At 41.4% G+C, this 8,795-nt stretch overlaps 1 pseudogene across 1 annotated transcript; it reads right to left on the bottom strand.

The window, feature by feature from the left end:
* Nucleotides 1-2,277: 2,277 nt before the first annotated feature.
* LOC309388068 (amine sulfotransferase-like) lies at nt 2,278-8,564 on the bottom strand (annotated as a pseudogene). Its single transcript, XR_014176849.1, has 6 exons — nt 8,381-8,564; nt 7,451-7,659; nt 6,288-6,414; nt 4,472-4,566; nt 3,398-3,578; nt 2,278-2,762 (listed from the first exon to the last, which is right to left on the bottom strand). The product of XR_014176849.1 is annotated as an amine sulfotransferase-like (transcript).
* Between the last annotated feature and the right edge of the window lie 231 nt (nt 8,565-8,795).

Raw genomic sequence — 8,795 nt, forward strand, 5'->3', positions numbered from 1 at the left:
CCGGCCTGCCGATCTCCTGCCAGCCTCTCTCTCCAGCTGACTGCCGGCCTGCCAATCTCCAACACCTCCAGCACTGCCGGCCTGCCGACCTCCCACCAGCCTCTCCAGCCTCTCTCGGTGTCTCGCAGCTCCCCAGCTGACTCCACAGCCGACATCGGCGCCCGGCGTCTCCCTCTGCGCCTCTCCCAGCATCACGCGGCATCTCCAGCTGACTCACAAGCTCACAAGCCGACATCGGGTCTCTCCAGCTGGCTCCACCTCTCCGCCTCTCCAGCACCTCTCCAACACACCCGTTTATGACCGACAGACCACCCTGGAGACCGACTCAGGTCGCGATGGAAAGCCAGGGTGGTCGCCCACTGGCTCTGGCCCTCAAAGACAGCAGAGAGGGCCAGGCGACACCCCCACCTCCAAAACGAGCCCCGCGGTCCATGCGGAACTCAAAGGCAGGCCGCCATTGCCCCGGAAGCCGAAAATGCATCACTTAACAATGGAGATGAATACTAGAGAGGAATAAAGCTGAATACAAGGCAGGCATAAGACCTGTAACAGCGTAGGATGCATGGGGGAGGGGGAGCACAAAGGGGAGCATGGGGGTGGTGCACCCCGTACCCCTTTTCTGGTCCCAGGAGGCTTCAGGGAGGCCTACTAGACCCAAAACGGAGTGCGGGGGGTTGCACAAGCATGCACGGGGGCATGGGGGCACGTGCACAGGTGGGTGGACCACTTGTGAGGGGGTTGTGCATGCATTGTATTATGGGTGTGGGCACACGCACACACACTATCATGCCCGTGTTTGCTTTCAGCACACGAGGACAAAAAGGTTAGCCATCACTGCCCTGGATAACCACAGAACAATGCAATCATGTGCAGGGTTACAATAATTGTTCATTTTAGCACTGGCTACTAGCCTTTCCTTATGGATTAGGTAACTTGTCATATCTGGTAGGGTGTCCTCTGTATTGTCGTGAATTTTGTATGTTTACCTCAATGGTGTCTAGTGATTAAACTGTTAGATCAGGGCAATGAGAGGACAGACTCAGGTTCAAGGCAACAACAGCTCTTTATTCACAGACAAGTATGTACAATCCAGCAACTGTTAGGTCTGACAGCTCTCCTTTTATAGGGAGCTGTCAGACCTCTCAACCAATCAGATTGAACCTCTGTTCCCGCCTAAACAGAGGACTGGAGTGGAAACCACAGCAGCTTGTGTGGATATCTAACACCCCTCCCCTCTTAGTTGGAGTGTTCCAATTAGTGACGTAGTCTTTTAGATAGGCGGGTCTTTGCTTAACTCTGGCACACCTGCGCAGTTCATTTTGAACTGGTTCGTGGAGCAGGTCGGAGGGACCTGTGTGCTCCTCAGCTCCTCTCGGTGGAAGCTGCTGGACTGGAGTCCTTTGAGTTTGTTCACTCAGGGCTCGCTGTGGGCTTGCAACAAACTCAGGTAAGTCTGCCGGTTCTTTCGGGATTGAGAAGTCTGTGGAAGGAGTGAATGTTTGCTCCTTTTGGGTAGGGCCTTGGTCGGTTGGCGTCAGAGTTTCGTCTGGTGCCCTAAGATTGGTGTGGGTTAGGCGACCGCGGAGTTGGTCATTGTGCCTCCTCCAATTTCTACCATCTTCCAGTTCCAATAGATACGAGTGAGGCCCGGTGATGCCTATCACCATAGCAGGAATCCACAGAGTCCCCCCTGCATAGTTGTGGGCGTATACTGAATCCCCTATGCTAAAGTTCCAAATCTTGCTAGTGGAGTCTGGGGGCGATGTGGCAGAGTAGTTTGGGTGTAGCCGGTCTAGGTGGGACCTTAGACGGTGACCCATTAGAAGCTCGGCGGGGCTTCTCCCGGTGGTGACGCTAGGAGTGTCAGGGGAAAAAACACCCTGTTGGAGATCGATGGACCGTGGCTGATTCCCTTCCGCATATCTTTTGAGATATTTAGAAAAGAAATAGTCTTTAAGAAAATATTCTAATTAATAAACAAACTTTAATAATAAAATAAAAAAAATAAATGGTACAGAAATAACTAAAGGTTACATTTTGATAATGAAAGCTCCTCAGCCAAAGTTGGCTGCCGAACAAAGAAGAGAGGAATTTGGAATGTGTAACGCGTGCGCAATAAATCACTTTCAGATAAGAACCTTTTTTTGTTTTATGACCTGCGCAATAAAGCTTTCTTAGTTTAACTCTTGAATGTCAGTTTAGGCAGTTCAGACCTAGCAAACCTTTTAACATCGTGACAAGGAGTAATATGTTGGATTAGTAAATAGTGACTTTTAAGACTTTTCTTTTCCAAAATTGTTAAGTGAATCACTGCAGTTGTTAAGTGTAAAATGATAAGTGTTTGTAGGAAATAGCTGGACATCAAATATCAAAATTTTGTGCATTTGGCTTCATTTGTGGAATCAAAATAAAAATGACAATAAGAATTTCAGAGAGGCATCCATTAACAGCTTTCTGCAGGTTCTATTATACTTCACAAAAGCACAGAAATTAATGTTTCTGTCTTCTGTGATCTTTAAAGAGTTGAAAATTAAACATTACAAGGTTACATAAAGACCATTCTTGGAATGTCATCTCTGATTCAGATGAAGATATGTATATCACACATTATTTTCCTCCAGTGAGCTGGAAATAGGCTCATGGATCCTCCTGAATATCCCAGCAGAACTTGAAGGGCAGCTTTTCCATCCTCTCCTTAAATACACGGTCAAACCTTTCACTCTGGGCAACAGTCATGAGGTTCTTCCAGTCCCCAACAGTGCCTGGTAAGCAGTGGTTAAAAATGTCAACAGTTTAATGGTTTGCAAAACATAATTTAACTTGGGACATTGCCCATTTCTCCATTACCAGATGATTGCTTAGCCACCTCCTTGTCCATCAAACAGTTCTTAGAAATCTGTATTTATAGTTTTTGGGAAGGAAACAAAATGGTTTGCAAAAAAGAATTTATTTGGGCAGTGGTGAGGTCCTTTGAGCATTGTCTATGTCCACATAAGTTTAAGAAGGCAGTTCTAAGACTAGAGGACAGTGCCCAGGGTAGAAAGTGAAGAGGCTATGTCTCCATCACCAAAAGTGGCCAGTGTGAACTAGAACGATCCCACTCCCTAAGGGTCATAGAAACAGTCAAATTATATCCATGCCAAAAATTTGTCAGGGTGAAAAAGAGAGCAATACTTTAAGATTGGTGTAGCTAAGAAAGATTTAAAGCTGCCTCAGATACATGCTGGCAATCAGACTTATGCAAAATGATGGAGAGACAGTAGAAAGAGAGGATGTTAGTATATGTCTATACAACTTAAAAACCGCCTTTCACATGAAGGCAGTAATCCTGGTCTCAGATGAAGACTGACATGTCCCACAAGCATAGCCTCGGGAATATGAATTACTACTGATTTACCTTTGCGAAGAAAGTCCCCTTTGCTGAAATCTAGATGATCGGATGGCATGAATTTGTAGTTTGCTCTAGAATCCATTTTCATGTTATCAAATGTAGCTTTATCTGCCACATCATCCACCTCCTTTTCACTTAGTTCTTTTCCTAGGAAGTTGCATATTTTCAATACTGAACTTCTCAGATTTGATACAGCTTTACATTAGTTCATTCACAATAATGGAGAAAAGAGAGAAAAGTTTGTGAACATATTTTGGGAATTCTAAAGAATATCACTTTCTTACACAAATCTCACATGCTGTCTCTCACTCCCCCAACCTTCGTTTCTTTTCTTACTGAGAAAAATACTGAGATTAAATGATTTGTATTTTTTAAATGAACACTGTACATTGACATGGCAAGCATTATCAATGGATTAGACACAAAAACACTCCCTTGGGATTGCTGCTAAAGGTTTTCAAGAGGCAAACTGTTGAGTAACATTTTTCTCAATATATCTATATGACACAATTTTTCTAAGATTCAGATTTTTACATTCTTAGCAATTTTATTAGAGACTGGCCAGTTGTCAAGTCAGGTTAAATCAATGCCTTGGCCTCTCTTGAAAATGATGGGTGCAGTTGAGTTGAATCAATTTCTTTTGAGTCAAAACAGGAGACTATTAAATGAGCCAAACTTTTGCTGAATTAAAAACCCATTTTGCTTACTGGATTCCCCTTATCTACTAAGTCAGTAACTCTAACAAAAAATAAGATCAACTTAATTTTACCTAACCTGTCTGCAAGAAATATAAGCTGACTCCTGTCATTTCTACCATGTCTAAGTATTTATAAATACACTGTTTATTAATCTGATGTCAAAGTGACAAAAGTCTAATTTTCTGAATCCTCCTCCTTCTTATTGAAAAGGGGCACTTACTTTTTCTTCAAAATCCTCACCAGTCCTCCAGGATTTCACAGAAATAACCAAGAGTCGTTCTGTAATCACCTCTATAACTTCCTTCTGCAATCAATTATTCTGAACATCCAATTTATAAAGCTTAATAGTCATATTGCACTACATGACATGGATACAACTTACCCTTTTCATTTCTTCGTAAGAAAGGAAGAGAATATTGAAATCATCCTTATGAGTGCACCAGCCTTCTATATGGTCTAGCCACAAACTATGGCCCACTGATAGGAGATAAATGAATTTAGCATAAACATGAGAGCAGTGTTAATGTCACCTGATTCAGTTCATTTGCAGCATTTCAGCTGGCAGACTGTCTTAAGGATATATTCTTAACGCTTGAATTTATCCTTATTTATTTATTTATTTATTTATTAGATTTTTAGACCGCCCCTCTCCCAAAAAGGGACTCGGGGCGGTGTACAGTCAATACAATAAAACCAGTCATAATAATTAAATACATTTAAGCTACATTTAAGATACATTTGAAGGGGGAGATAGGCTGTACTAAGAAATAAATAATTCTAATCCTAAAAACATCACAATTAAAACCCCAAACCCTAAAATAAAATAAATCCCTGGGAGGTAAAATTAAGAAAGTGCCAGGCCAGCTGATTGAAATAGGTGAGTCTTTAACTTTTGCCGGAAGGAACGGAGGTCGGTGGTAGTTCGAATGTCTGGGGGGAGGTCATTCCAGAGGGTTGGGCCCATCACAGAGAAGGATCTACTCCTAGGTGTCGCCCGCTGGCATTGCCTAGCAGACGGCACCAGGAGGAGCCCCTCCCTGTGTGAGCGGATAGGTCGCAGGGACGTGTGTGGTAGGATGCGATCCTTATGAACAGTGGTGGGATAAAAATAGCCTGGAGGCCTTCAGATCAAAGCATGATTGAGGGGGCTACCCCAGGGATGGGTTGCTGCCAGCATTGCTGGTGGTTTGCTTTGTGTGAGCTGCATGCACATGCACAATTGAGTGTTAATTGTTCTGTGCATGTGCAGAACATGAAAAAATGATTAAAAACCAAGCCAGCAATTGCAGTGGTGAGCGGAGAACCGGTTCGGGGGCATGGGAAGCTTGCTGTCCCTACCATTTCAGCGATCCAGTCCCAATTTCCACTACTGGTTTGCCCAAACCAGTGCAAACCGGTAGCAATCCACCTCTGGGTTACTCTAATAACACTGGGTGTATAGTGGAGAGACATGGAATGGGAGCTATAACAAATATGGTTGCACACTCTTGACTTGTTAACGGGTGTGGAGGAGTTCTTTCAAGAGATCCCTATTTTGTTTTGTTTGCTTTTGCGTTTCCTTATTTGGATCTTTGGAGCAATCTGGACCATTTTTTTAATACTTCTGCAGATTTATTTATTTTTATTGATTTGTATTCCACCTTTATTATGTTTACAAATAGCACAATTTGGCAAACATATTCAACACAACTTCCTCCTCCTATTCCTGTTAGCTCCCTTCTGTTACCCTTAAATGCTTCTTATGGGATTACACTTTTAGAGAATATTTGGTTCTTTAGATAGTGCATTTTTTTAAAAAAAATGGAATTACTCTCAAGCTTTCAAATGAATATTGATTTTTGTTAATTTTAGATTTTGTCCATCCATTCCCAACACAATCACATCCTGATTTTAAACCCCCAAATAACTATCTCCATTTTTCTCAACATTAAATGAATCCCAGTATTTCTTGCCTTCTCTTGCCTTTCCCTGTCACTTTTACATCATGAGTTGTCCTAGGATTCCTGTGTTCTTCTCCATACATTCATGTTTGCCTAGGATTCATACAAATGACCGCATGAGTAAATCATGATTCTTCTCTTATTTTCGGGGAGAGAGTGGATTCTTTGCTCCATATGGGAAGTGGATTGAAATATATTCATACTTTCTTGTCCAAGACAAACAAATGACAAGCATCATCATAATCAAGAACCTCTTACCTTTGCCAGCCAAAAACCTCTCCAAGAATGTATCAAAGTCTTTTGGAGTTTCTAATGTGACTGAAACTTTGTGAAAATGATACATAGAAACCAAGACATCCTTTGGATTTCTAAACACATAAATAATCTGTAGCAGAAAAATAATATCTACATCAAAAAAATGAAACAAAAACAAGAAAAAAGATGGACCGCCAGCATTCAATTAACTCTCATACAGTCCTGTAATAGGCACCCTTCTATCATGGGATCTTGAAGCTCATCGGTAAAACAATGTTTTGAGAACTTCCCAGAAGGCCAACAGGACTGTGGCTAGCCTCACCTTGGGGAGAATGATGTTCCTTCCATAGGGCAGGGGCCATAGCAGAAAATATTTTCTACCTAGAACCTACCCAACAAAATTCCCTAGTTGACAGGACCTCCATACTTCTCCAGCTGGACTTGATAGGGTGGATAGGGGAGGGGAGATCCTTCAAATAACCTGTTCCCAACTCACGAAGGGCTTTAAAGGTCATAATTTACCCCTTGAAATGGACCAGGAAGCAAACTGGTAGCCAATGCAGTTTGCAAAGCGGAAGTATAATCTATGCAGTTCTTGGAGAAAACACAAAATCCCATGATGCTAATTTTGCACCAGCTGAAGCATCTCATCATCTTTAAGGACCATTGGAAATAGCAGCTCCATATTAAAGCTGTTACAGTCGTTCATCAAGGAGGTGACTAGGGCATGAGTGACTGAGAGTAGCAGTCTTCTCTGAAGAGATTTGGTGGCTAAAGAGACGAGAGCCAGTTTGGTTTAGTGCACAAGGGTAAAAAGCAAGACACTGTGAGTTTAAGTCCCACCTTAGCCATGAGAACCGGGTGGGTGAACTTGGATCTCCCCCTCTCCCTCTCCCTCTCCCTCCCTCCCTCCCTCAATCCCTCCCTCCCTCCCTCCCTCCCTCTCTCTCTCTCTCTCTCTCCATTTCTAACACCTGTTTTGTTTGAGGTATTTTTTATTCTCACACTTCAAATTTTGTTATCATCCACCAAACACTGTGGATCAAAATGGCATCTGTTTCTTTGTCTTTGCCCATTTGCTAATACAATATTCAGATACACAGCTAAGAAAGTAGGAGACCAACAGTTCCCCATTCCTTTGTATAATGTAGCATAATAGGTCTTACCTTTGCTCTTTTATTTCGTAATCCTTTGGGTACCAAGTAGTAGGGTAGATGGGAACAAATGACACGAGGTGATGGGAGACTAGATAAATCTACCTGGAAAACATTATATTCTAGCCATGGTGCCCTGTCAATCAGGGTAATATTTTCAGTTCCATCTCGATGACCTTCATGAAAAATCAAGCTCAGAATGTTCTGAGTCCATATTGTGCCTGTAAATAAGAAATAATTAAATTAATTCACCAAGGGCCATTATTATTTGGAGAATGTTACATAGAGAAACCTTTCTTATCTGGAAGAATAGTAAATGTTTCAGAGAACATAAAAGCAACAGTTTCTTCTAAAATAGTCGATGCATGTATGAGAGGAAATTAGCTCTGTAAAGAAAAATAAAATGCTGATAATGCAGTGTAGAAAGTTAGCACCCACTCTTCTCATAGGAATGTGAAATATTTTAGGAAATATTAAAAGAGCAGAATATTTTCCTTAAAAGGGGAGGAAGAAACTCAGCCTTTGTCAATGGGCCATTAAGGCCTGAGCCATCTGCAACACTAAAGACAAAGCAGCTTCCTGCAGCTCCCTGCTCGCCCCCGCAGCTCCAGAATGGGATTAAGACATAGCCCTCAGGATATGATAGGATTAGTCCTCTACCCATCTCACCAAATGGCACCTGGGAAGATTACATTGACCATCTTTCCAATCAACCACCATGTTTCCAGTGTCTTTCTCCCCACTTGGAACTGAACCCAGATGGACATTTCTTCCAACAGCAGATTTATCAGCAGATTTTATTTACATTTCCAGCTTCTAATAAAATGCCAAACTTTAACACCTGATTATAGCATAGCACAGTTTCAGCAACCAAAATACTGTATTAACTAACAGCACTGGATAAAAGATTAAGTGTTCCTCGGGAGATATCCTTGAACTTACCAGATTTAGGATAGGTGATTAGAAATACATCATCTTCTTGGATTTCAAAACTTTCTAGTGAATCGATATTTTCAGGTGTGGTCTGGTTTCGTATGAAATTAAATCCTTTGTAGTTAAATAGGAACTTATCTACTATCTCCATTATTAGATCTGTTTATAAAATAATAGAGTAATTGACAATCATTTCTACACTTATGATACATATTGTATTAATTCAGTTATTTAAAAACCATGCTTCTTGACAACATAAACTAAAATGAAATATATTACTAGATTAATTTTCCTAATTAGTTAATTACCGCAATTTTAAAAACTCAATTTACACCCAAGCAAGGATGAAATTTGATGTTCTTCTTTGGCATCTAAGAGTTTTCTTTAGAAATTTTAATTACAATGTTAAAAAACATAACAGTTG

This window comes from Natrix helvetica (genome assembly GCF_964273705.1).
Source record: "Natrix helvetica genome assembly, chromosome: 2".
Taxonomy (NCBI): domain Eukaryota; kingdom Metazoa; phylum Chordata; class Lepidosauria; order Squamata; family Natricidae; genus Natrix; species Natrix helvetica.